Genomic DNA, 12,719 nt, shown 5'->3' with positions numbered 1-12,719 from the left:
CAGGAACCTGAATCCAGGCAGCCCTGCCTTGAAATTGCATGTGGGAAGGTGTGTACTCACAGACATTTCTCAAGGTGGATTACTGGTGGACAACTCCCCTTGCATATTTAGCAGACAAGATGGATTCACAATGTCTCCTATGGGCTCTGGGGACCAGAGGACAGTTAGCAACCACCTTTGTCTTAATTGTCTTCAATAGTCATGGCTGTGTGCAGTAACAGTTCACAGCCACCATGGTCCCATTCATGCAGGCTCCCTCCCTCTCATAACATTAACTGCTCCTTAATTAGAGTTTGTCTGTCATTAGTAAGGTGGCCTGAGTTATAGGCATGAAGCACAAACGCTCCAAGACGGGCGTCCCCAGACATTCTCCTTCCCAGAGACAGCCCATCTGAGAAACGTTGTTTAACATTTGCATGGGTGGAACCATCATGGAAAGTTCACAAAAGTAATTATTATGCAACTGCAAAATATCTCTCCCACTTCTAGTTCTGTGATGGCATTAAAATTGAAAATGTTTTATATCCAGATACTATTAATGATGATGATGATGGCTAAATACATATCTTTAAACAACAGACTTTGCAGAGCAAACCAGCCAAGGCTGGCTGAGGGAACAGCAGATTGAGAGCTCCCACCTCACTACTTTCCAGTATGCGATGGCAGGTGGAGTGACTGGCACTGCAGAGATGAATACCCCCCACCCCCAACCCCCACGCCTTTTGGGGCAGCCGTCACTGGCAATCCTGCAAAGTTGAAGTTGTTGAAGTTAGATGTTCTTACTGTGACGGTGGACTCCATCCTTAGAGAGCAACCAGTAGCTCCTGGTAGCAGGGAGAGGGGAGGTGGCAGCCAGCAAATGTTCCCAGCTCAATGGCAATTGCGATCCCCAGCGAGCTTCACAGAAGTGCACTTTGCTGACTAGAGAGGAAGGGGACAAGACACAGGGAGAGGAGAGCAGGTTAGTTAGCACTGGAACTCAAGGTGTTGAATGGCACTAGCAGGCTTGGCCCCTGTCACAGTTGCAACGTGAACATTTCAATTCAAGCTATCTCAGGTCAAAGAGATGGCTCAGCAGCTAAGAGCTTGCCTTGCTTAAGGACCTTAGTTTGATGTCTAGAACCCACATTAAAAAAGCCAGGCATGGTGGAAGGAACTTGTCACCTCAATACTATGGTGGGGGTGGGGGTGGGGTGGGGGTGGAGAAGTGTGGACCATTGGATTCACTTACCAGCCTGCCTGTTTGGTGAGCCCCAGGTCATTGAAACATTCTTTGTCAAAACACAACTGGACAGAACCTGAGGAGTAGCAGCTGAGTGTGGCTTCTGACCTCCAAAGGGATACACACAGATCTGTATGCATAGATATACTTTCACACGCAAGAAAGAACACTTACACTCACAAACACTACACATTAAAAAAAAAACACACACACACACACAACAACACAAATCCATTCTGATTCTCTCCGGGGGAAGCTTTTTGGTCTAAGCGTGAATTTGGCATGTAGATTGTGGTTATATGGAGTTGAACCTGGTCTTCAAAAGAAGACATCTGTGACATACTCTAGCCAACTTCTGGGAAACACTGTTTCCAGAATCTCTACGTTTCCAAAGGATTTCTGTTTGCAAGCTTAGCAAAATTTTCATGTAAAATTTCCCAATAATTCATATTTTAGAATCAATGCCAGACACCCTGGATGAGCTGGAGAAAACCCATCTAGACATTAATGGCTAACCCTGTCTCTTGCCCAGTAAGACACAAATATTAACACACAAGCAGCCTCTTTGATTATCATTAGCTTTACCAGGCTTCATTATCATCATTAGCTTTGGCTACTGGTAGCAAAACAACACATCCTGGAGACTCTCCACAAGTCTGTGTCAGACTCAAGCTCATCTCCCGCCCTAGCAGTCTGGGTACTCAAAACTAACTGTGAGCTCTGTCGTAGGTGACTTCTCCTTTACCTGAATAGAACTCGGCTTGGCCAGCCAGGTCAATCTATTATCCTTAAAATGAACTAACAAAACTACGCATGTGCTCGGCAGTGGGGGAATGACTTCTTCATAAGGAACAGATTAAAAAGGGTCCAAGTGTCTGCTTATATGTGCGAAGCCTGTTCTCTGAGATGAATGCAGTTTCGTGTTATCGTAGAACATGCATGAAGATACAATGACAGAATTACAATTTCTGGAGGGGACTTGGGGAAAAAGAGACAGTCCCATTCAGTCAGAAGGCGAGGTGTGTTGAATGCTGAGAAGTCTCGGAATCCCCTCCACCCAAGCTCTGTTCTCTAGCACTGAGACAAGAGAGACGGACACACCCTCTCTGAGCTCCATTTGCTCTGTGGAAATAAAGATTAGCTCAGTAAATCACACGCACGCATCACGTAACAAGTGTCATTATTACCATTGCCATAAGATGCTTGTAGAAAAGTAGTCCAGGGAAGAGACCCCCCCCCCCCAGTTCCATGACAAGCATGCGTCCATATAGTAAACTTGATGTCAGAATCCAGGGCTTCCCTCTCAAAGACTGACATGGAGAAATAATAAAAACAAAAACCAAAAAGCAAAAAATAAAAACCAAACCAAGCCAAAAGCAATCACGAGAACTCTTGCTACATTGCCCCCGATACAGCAAATGTTGAGAAGACTGGCTATTACATTACAATGGCTGAGGGTAATCTGGTGACATTAAACATGAAGATAATTCAGTCTTTTTAATTGGCAATATTTTTATTATGATATCTGGCTGGGAGCAAAATGGGAAAAATAAAGAGTTTGGATCGTTTTCTTTTAGACTTGCATCTAAGCGATGCGAAGGGAAGCAGGTACCAAAGTTGATGCTTCTTTAGGGTTATGAACAAGAAGGTTTTTTTTCTGCCTGGTAAACTCACGGGGTGAAATCTCATCCCTTGATCTTCAAAGTGTGACAAAGAGCTATTGATTGAGAGCATATTGTCATTTAAATTACAATTAGGGATGGGTGAAAGGTGGTTATTCAACAATTCAAACCTTTCTTTGAATGCTGTCAAGGACGACATAACCTTAACCCAAACACACTTCGGAAACTCCGAAGTTTCAGCGCGTCTAAAATCAATGCGCTCTTCTTAAAGGAAAAGCATCGTGTCATTACACTTGACGTCGCATTCAGTGGTGAAGTTCTTTCAGTGAGCACTGCTCTCGGTCACACAAAAAAGCCCGTGTCTTTACATGACTCTAACACTGCGTGTGAACTGTGAGATGGAATAAAGATGTCCCACCTCCCTCCCTAGCGCAGTTCCTGGTACATACATCTTTAAAAATTAAGTGCTGCAGAGATGATATATGTTTCCATTTAGAACATTTTAAGGAGGACACTGTTCCTCTGACTGTTAAAATCACTCAGAACTTTAATGTCTTTTATTGCCTGCAAAACAATCTTCAGTCCTGAAGGCGTTAGGCTTTGGGTATTTTTACCCAGCACAATGAGACGTCTGTGCACGTGTGTGCATGTGTGTGCCGTTATCACTGATCCTTGCGTCTTGCCAGATGATACTTCATAAATAATTTGCTTTGATGTGGCAAGCACATGTGTACTCATGTGTACAAGCAAATATGCTGTGCCTCCACTGGCAAAACACTCCAATCCATTCTGACATTTTTGGTCCAGCCATGTTCCCTGCAGTTTTCCTGAGAAAGCAGACAGCAGACACTGTGGCTCAGATCTGCTCTACGGAATAGCATTTTGAATTTGTTTTGCTAACCGTCTTCTCTCTGTCTCTCTACCATGCATGTATCCATACCTATGTTTCATTCCAGGAATGGCGTGCATTTGACAGGATGACATATTATGTCAGATCAGAGTCTGGCAGTCTCGTCCTCAGGGCCACCACGATACTGGCAGCAGAAAGTCGTTGAAAGATCCAAGGTCAGCCCGCGCTCTATGGCCTCCCATCTCTTTGTCATGTATGAGGCGTGCATTCAGATGCACACTTGGGTAGTCTGACACAGGAGGTCATAGTACAAACTCAGGTGTACACCATGTTAGGGGTGCACTGCCCAGGCAGGTGGAGGGCCCCTTGGTGGGTGGAAATCTACCTGCAAACTTCTGCTGCAGCTCTCAGTTCTCTTCGTGACATTTCTTTCTGACCCATGAAGACATACTATTCAAGTACGGTGTCCAGTGGAGCCACAGTCTGTCGCCACATCTGCTAAGCAAATAGTAACATCCAATGCTACATTTTATCTGGGAGCCGAGGAGGGAAAAAAAAATCACAGGATAACACCTTTAGAACTAGGAAGTGTGTGTGTGTGTGTGTGTGTGTGTGTGTGTGTGTTGTGTGTGTGAATCGAAGTTTCATGGTCAGATAACAGGATCTCATCAAAATTTCCTAAGGATCCAGGGTAAGGCTGAGGAGAAGAAAGGGGCACTGCACAAACAGCAATACATGACACCCAAACTTTAAAGGTTCCTCCTTCTGTGAGCAGGGAAAAACTAATTAACGGTTCCATTGCGACTAGCTTACATTTACTAATAAAAACTATTTGAATGGCAAAACAGAAATTTGAAGCCAGAGTAGGTTTTACTAGTATTCGGGCAGATATGGCATCCAAATGTTTAGAAAAGGAACTCGGAGAGATTCATGGCATCTGGGGGGAAGTGATGCTCTACTGCCGCCTTGTGGACGGTCTCAAAGTAGTGAGTCTTTTTTTTTTTTTTCTTTTTTTCCCCTGAACCAGCCCCTAATTTATGAGCCTTGTCAATAAGAGAACCAGACACACATGCATGTGGAGCAGATTAAATATTAATAGAGTTTAGTCAGGAAAAATTATTTTAACCAAAGGAGATCTATAAAGAGTCTGCAAATGATTTTGCACTATATTTCAAGAAATTCTCGATACACACACGTGTGTACACACCCACACCCACAGCCACGCAAGCCAGGCACAAAGCATGGCAGACTTAAATACTAAACTAGAAGTTAGTCGGAATAATGCCGTCTTAGTTGTTTAAAAAAAAAAAAAACCCCGGGGAGTTCTGTTCACGTTTTGTGAAATTTTGTCATTATGTTTCAAGAAAATTGGGGGAAATCTGTTAATTGTCATAGAATTAAATGCAGCACCAGAAAAGAAAAGGATGAGTTAAAAAAAATAAAAATAAAAATAAAAAAACTGGACATATTCTGGGGTTCTGTCCAGCATTTCAACTTCAAGTGTTTATTTAAACATAACTTGAGTTTATAAACTTGTTTCCCAGGGAGATTTATAGTGCTTTTTGATTTGGCTGCATTAGAAGAGCCCGGCTTGACTTCCCTGCTACAATGTGTTCCTATAAACCACCTTCCCGCAGGCTGGTGTGGACTGTGTCTCTGCACTGCATCCATCTGTGGTCACAGACAACTGCCCATGGAGATGCTCTGTGCAGGCTGGCCACAGAGGTCAGTCAAATGGATGTGGGGATTCTTTCAGCATCCCAGCCCCAGGACTTGTTGATATCCCAGCAGCACACGTTCAGTGACATCCCTCTTCCTATTATTCAGCTGTTGGACGAATGGTGGAAATGTCTCAACAATCCATTAATAAAAAAGATGATTTTACTCTTAGAGTAGAAAAAAAAAATCTTATTTAAGATGGAAGAGAAAACCAAATTTAGGGTTTTAATTAAAGGCCTTAAAAAAAAAACACCCTGAATTCAGCGAGAAGACAAATAATCTGAGATTTAATTCAGTTTTCAATGATTTTTTTTTTACAGTCCCTATTAAGTCATTACTTTTTTTCCATGCAGGGGAAACATTTTCAGTTGAACTGTATGAAAGTCAGATACCACAGTAATCTAAATATCACTCTGTAGTCCTGTATTTTAATCATTAGTCTTTCTTCCCTTATTTTGGTTTGACGGAAGAAAAGCATATACAGAACGAATCTGCAAATGAAATGATCCAAAGCCACACTCTTGACAAACAGTAATCGGTGCTCTATTGGCAGCACACGGGTTAGTTAATTCTGTGATTCTTTTCTCTTCCAGTGGAATGTGACAAACATTCAAGCCATGTCACTTCATCCTTCGGTCCCATTGTTGAAGAAGTAGGGAAGACTATATGATCATCCTAAAATGTATTGTTTCCCCGTTGTTGTAGTGAAGGGGATGCTGTATGCTTGCACTGACCTGAGAGGATCCTAATTGCCCATCCTTCCAGGGGCAGGGAGGACCTCACTCTCATGCACGCTGTGTTTCTGAAACTCCTTGTATTCTCATTATAGTGTATGCCTTGGTTGTATTGTCATCTCTTATTTCACACACAAGAAAGTAGAGCCTCAGAGAGGTTAACTGAACCAGCCAGGATCACACAGCTTTTCAATGTGTACTTAGTTCCAGGGAACCAAAGTATAGCTCACTATCTCTCCATAGTTGGCAATGCTGGGCCAAATATTATTCAAAATATTCAAATACTTAACAAATGAGAAATGTGTCTATTGGTCAAGTGTATTTTCTGTGATTGATTAGTGAGTTAAAGACTCTTGTATAATCATGTCACACCCAGGACATTGATAGTCCACTGGAACTGAATGCATGATGACAGACACAGCTCTTAAACATATGATGGCGTACAAGACTCACCTGCTTGTGACTGAGCAGCTTGGAAATCTAGAGAAACTCCAACAGCTCTGCTCACGTCTCTTTCTGGGAACACTCAGAATTACGTATGCATCACCGTAGCTTTCTTCTTTAGGTAGGCAGGTGCACCGAGGAGCTTAGCATGAAGCAGCTGATGTCCCTAACTCACCATGGCGACTGCCATTGCACCAGGCCAAGGGAATACAGGCAAACAGGTAATAACGACACAGGCAAACTAAACTGAAATCTTCACAGCCCCAGGCACCCTGCTCAGGAATGCTGAGGGATACTTGAGTATTATCTGAGTCTTTGAGAATAGAAGCCTCTGAGCAGGGGATATTCATATGCAAAGACAAGCTTGGGTATTTCAGAGCAGAAAGATGTGTGTGTGTGTGTGTGTGTGTGTGTGTGTGTGTGTGTGTGTGTGTGTGTGTATGTTCAGGGTAGGAAAAAGGTAACAGCTTTTAAAAGCACTAACCCCAAAGCAGGAGGAATGTGCCCTGAGAGGGAATGTTGTGATAGACTCTGTGTTCCGTAGAGAGTTTGATCACAAGTGTGAGTAACCTTAATTCAGGGTGGAATTGGGAAATGAGAAATTCTTTCCCTTCTCTCTGTCCTTCTCCCCTCCCTAGCTCTCTCCTGCCCTTTCCTTTTTCTTCTTTTTTTCTCTTCCTACCTCCATCCCTTACTTCCTTCATTTCTTTCCTCCCTTCCTCCATTCCTCCTTTCTTTCCTTCTTCCTTTCTCTTCTATGTACTTCCCTTTCTGTCTTTCTTCCTCCTTCTACCTCTTCCTCCTGTCCTCATTTCTCCTTCCTCATCCTCTCTTAACCTCCTTCCTCCTCCCTCTTTCCTTTCTCCTTTCTTTTGTTCTATTCTTCCTTTGTCATCTTTTTTTTTTTTTTCTGTGAAGCAACTAGAAGTTTGGACTCTACTCTGCCATGCTGTCAAGTTTGATGTAGATGTCATCCCATTGTGGGATGCTCTACACTGAACTCTCTTCCATATGGATGATCACCTCAAGGGAAACTCCAACTATGGGCAAAAATGTTATATAGATGGTGAAGTAAGGCCTTTTAGGGCCAGCACCTTCCCATGTTTCAAATAAAGAGGCTATGGCAAGAAGCGTGTGCTAAGCACCATGAGAACACTCCAAGCCTGGACTCTCCCACCTAAGCCATATGCCTGTAGGTGATCCAGGGAACATGGAAGCTGTTGGCTCAAGGTTTAAATATGGTCCATCTTCACCTAATACTCAGAGTCTAAGACACTCCATTGACATTAGAATTGATGTCTGGATGAGCCAACACACAACCTCCTTCAGTAATAATTCTTCTGAATTTAAATTTAATTTAAAGTGTAAGATGTACCGTAATAAGTTTAGGGTTCTTTTTCTTACCCAAGGAGCACATACTTGGTCCATGTCTGAGAATGCACAATGAATCAAACAGTGAAAAAAGAACTCCAAAAAACCTGTAATTGATCCACACACATGCATTTAGAAAGGCAGAACCGCCTCCGAAGCAAGGATACTTTGGGGTATTCCGAGGAATGCTGTCCTCAAATCCCTCTCGTTCACTTTTGCTCGGTCTGTGTTTCTTCTTCTGTTAATGCAGGCCAGGAGGAGTCATACCAAGACAGTAACAAGAAAATGTCAGAGACGCATTCGCTGTTCTTTCCCCCAAACGCTTCCATTGCGTGGGCCTCTAATATCTGTAGCTCTCGCTGTGTCGTCATTGCTTCGCTGGAATGTTTGTGTTATTAGAACCACATTAGGCAGTAAGCAAAAACACGTGCCCAGAAGCCTCCTTAGGAGATCTGTGCATGTTTTCCTGGAGTGGGAACAAAAGAGTAATGGGCAGCAGCATCCAGCAACTTAGCCTCATCTCTATCCTATTAGGATCCTATCCTCAGGAGAGCACTCTGGATTTGAAAGCTATTTGCAAACTGCTTTTTTTGCTTCCCCCCTCCCCCACGTAATTTCTCACAAAGCAGTTGCAGCATACAGGAGGTGGGGAAAACATAGAAAGTCTCGACTTGAATGGGTTCTTTATTTTTCTCCCTCCAAAATGACTGCTGAGTGACAAGAATACTGAGCGAGGTTGTGATTTGTGCTTTTTCGTTTAGTAATGGAGGAGATTTTTCCATTTGGAGCTTTTAGCTTGTGGGAACGACTTTGAAATTGATGATGTACCTTGATTAGCTGGGATTATCGTAATGTGCTGAAACAAAGTCTTGTCACAGGGTTTTTCCCCTCCTGATACAGTAAACTGCATGTCATCTTGACTGAAGAACATAAATACAGTCCACTGACATGTAACTTCATTATATGCCTAAGCTCAATAGTGTTTGAAGGCCTCTTACTAGAGAGACTTCATAAGTTTGTGATACTTAGGTTAGAACATTTATTCATTCACTTATTGAACATTTTATCAGTCAAGCATTATGTGAGAACTCATGAACGCAAGAATCTACTTTTACTGTGTTGGGTGACATCATGAAATCCAAGATTAAAGAACATTTAAAATTAGGCATATACTCATCAAAGAGTTCATGAATACATATGAAAAACAGGTTGAAAATCATGTTTGGGGCCAGCATCATATAGTTGTTCCCAGATAAGAGGTATCAGTTGCTATGTAGATGGAGAAAGGCTGTCTAGATCAAGTAAGATAAGAGAACTCTGGAAAGCCTGAGTGTGGAGAGGAAGGATTCACAGGAGGATATTTAGAGCAATAGTCATAAGCAAAAGTCTTCATGGCCTGAGTGGCCCTAACTCCAAATTGTTGTAAGAGATTTCCTAGTGGTCCTTGAAACTAAGGCCAAGACTTAGCACCTGACCTCAGAGGAAGCACTTGCCAAATTTTAAGTGGGACAGTATGATGCTTAATTTCATGTTGACTTGATGTATCATGCTGCACTCAAGTTAAACACTGTTTCTAGAGATGTTTGAGAACATTTTTTCTAGTGGACACTGGTAGAGGACACTAGTGTAAATAAGCTGACGAACTCTGTGATGCACGGTGCCTCCTGTGTGCTGGACCTCATCAGATCAGATGAAGAACACAAAACAGCCAGTGAGGGATGCAAGGAGGGCTTGTTTACAAATGTGATTGCTCCCAGAACCTGAGTTCAACCATGTTAAACTATTTAAAAACCAAACCAAACCAACCAAACAAAGCCTGCCCCGATGGTACACACTGTTCTAATACTGAGAGGCAGAGACAGATGGACATACACACACACACACACACACACACACACACAAATCACCAAGGAAAGAGGAATTCTTCACTTTCTCCCCACTTTACTGTTTGAGCTGGACCATCTCAACTCATCTCTTACCTACAGAGTTGGTGTCAATATCATTAGCTTCCTCAGTTCTGGAATGCAGAGACTTACATTGAAGTACAGGTCCAGGTTGCTTGAGTCTCAAGCAAGAGAGCATGGGTTTTCTCAGCCTCCCTCACCTTGTTAGTAAACTTACCACAATAAATCTCTCTGAACTTAAACACACACTCATATCCTCTATGGCTGCTGGAGAGACCCAATTTATCAGTTTTATATGATCGTCTCATCTTTTGCAAAAAAAAAAAAAAAAAAGGACTTCAGTGTGTGAATAGTTTATAGATAGGGCATTTCACTCCAGGAAGCCCAGCCTTCCTTCTCATTTGACCTGAGATGAGAACAAGGACTTCAGAAGCAATGGCCTTCAGTTATCAGATCAACAAATAGGTCTATTTGACAATTGATTTCATAAAAAAAAGTTTATGGGAATGGGCAGTTAGGGGACTTTTTTTTAACGACCTTAGAGGTTGCCCAAGTGACCTCATTTTTTCCTGATTCAAGAACATGCTTAAGATTAAACTTGTGTGAGTTATTTTGCAAACAGTCTGAACTAAAGCCGATGGGTCACCAAACCCATTTCCAGACTTTAAAATTAGTTCCCCTAAATTATCTTCTTTAATTATGTTCCTCCATCCTATAGCCTACTCCCATAAGACCTTGGTCATATGACATGTGAAATTATTGAATGACTAACTTCCTACTTTCACCTTCTAAGAGCACGTGCCATGCAGCATATGTAATTACGGGAGAGCTTCTAAGCCCCCAGCACGTTTGTGCCCAGAAGCATGGGAACGTTCCTCGTAATTCAACAATTCTGGTCTTCCTTAGGAGAAAGCAAACCATCCGGAGCTGGGGGGTGAAGTGATTCGAAGTTCCGAGTTTCCAGGTTAGCTAGTGTTCAGGGTGCTGAATCCTCTTCCCTTTGGCCTTTAGGCAGTGCCAGGTCAGTTCAGATCCACCTCTGCCATCATGATTGTGTCTCCTACGCATGAGCTCCTCCCACGGCTAGAATGAATGTGCATCGCCCTTCCACTTGCCCTTTGACACACATTTCTTTTTCACTTCTAACAAGCCCGTGTCCATGTCACTCCAAATATTTTTCAACGTGGTGGAGATAGAAATTAATTCTCAAAAAAAATCCTCTTTCATATGGGCGTTTTAGGTCTATAAAAATGTGCGCTAAATAATATTCCAAAGTCATGTTTCCTACTGTAAAACTGCTGATGGATTACAAGGCTCCAGAACTCCAAAGGAATGGTTGGTCCCAACTGTCTTCCCTAAGCAGCTACACTTTATGTGACTGAGTTAGGGAAGGCTGAGGAGTCCACCTTTTCTCCACAATTGATCTGAATGTGGCATATGTCTAATTGGATTTGCTACATACTAGAGAATGCAGCCCTGTTAGGCTACCCATCACTCTAAACACAATATGTAAGGCAAAGGCAAGATCATCAGTTACCTGTTTGCTCCTATCATGGCCTTCTCTGTTCCTTGCAATCAGCAGAATGCCTAGGAGCCCACTGGTGCTTTTGGACTACAGAAGGAAACTTTCATCCCACGGTCATCACACCTACGAAGATGAGGGAAACAGGGGTCAACCTTCCATATTTTAAAAATTTGTTTTCTATGATCAACAGGTCTTTTATGGAGCTAAAATTCAATTAACTTTCTTTCTTTCTTTCTTTCTTTCTTTCTTTCTTTCTTTCTTTCTTTCTTTCTTTCTTTCTTTCCTTCTTCCCTCTCTTTCTTTCCTTAACATTAAACATTTTGGTAGCTTAAAAGGGTTTAGTCAATTCTAGGACATGGATAGTAGGATGTCAGCAATGCCTCCAATCTAATGTCATTAAGTGTTCAACAATGACGCTAAAATAAGTAGCTTTTCGGAAGTTATGTCTTTGAAGTTTCATTAATTAGTCATATCATTGGGAATGTATGGCTAAAGTAAATTACAGTGTTTAAAATCTCTACTCTTTCAATGTGAAAAATGAAAGGACCCTGCTACCTTGTCTTTATACTAATGAAGATATTATTAATTGGTTTAGCAAAAACATAGATCTAACCATAATGTGCAACAGTTATTAAAGATAATTAACTACAGATCATTGGTTTGAAACATCTAGTCCAAAATGATTTCTGAAGGGCACATTATTCTATGAGATAAAATAATTAAATTTCTAACTGCGGCATGAGACAACTGTGGCATATCCAGCGGTTTAATTTCTTTTGTTCTATTCTCAGGGTACCCTGACTGTTTTAGGTTGTGAAAAGCTCTGGTATTTCACCGTGAGCCCTGTTCAGCATGTTCCACATAGATCTTTCATGTCTACGGGAAAGAAAGGACTCTGAATGACACTTAGACCTAATAAAAAGCCCCCATACATTCAGCTGCTTTTTAGTAGAGAGAGTGGGGTGTGGGAAATCAAACAAACAGAAAACCAAACAAGCGACTTTAATGAAATACCTTTCAGACATATCCCTCATGGAGCTGATTGCAGACAAGCAGAGAGTCTCCCATCTGCAAAATAAATAAGAGGAAAATATAAGTCCGAACAATTGCCAAGCACTCCTGGATTAGTGCATAATGTAATTGTGTGCACACGCATAAAATTAAACAATGGCTGTGAAAGCTATGGAGGCAGCTGAGCAGGAGGTGTTCCTTAAAAGCCAAGGGATTGGGGGTAAAACACTCTGGCTAAGTTGCTAGATAGTCTTGTTTGGTGTTTACGACTTGCATTCCATTCAATTAAAAAGAAGTCCGTAGGATTCCGAGGGCCC

General features: G+C 42.1%; 1 long non-coding RNA gene across 1 annotated transcript; it reads right to left on the bottom strand.

Moving 5' to 3' along the window:
- Positions 1 to 8,163: 8,163 nt before the first annotated feature.
- Positions 8,164 to 12,465, bottom strand: Gm32783. The gene is made up of 3 exons (XR_377905.2): positions 12,406 to 12,465; positions 11,404 to 11,514; positions 8,164 to 8,428 (listed from the first exon to the last, which is right to left on the bottom strand). It is a non-coding gene; the product is annotated as a predicted gene, 32783 (long non-coding RNA).
- Between the last annotated feature and the right edge of the window lie 254 nt (positions 12,466 to 12,719).

The sequence above is a fragment of the Mus musculus genome, chromosome 6 (genome assembly GCF_000001635.26).
Source record: "Mus musculus strain C57BL/6J chromosome 6, GRCm38.p6 C57BL/6J".
Classification (NCBI taxonomy): Eukaryota; Metazoa; Chordata; class Mammalia; order Rodentia; family Muridae; genus Mus; species Mus musculus.
This window is presented reverse-complemented; position numbering and strand designations above follow the sequence as displayed.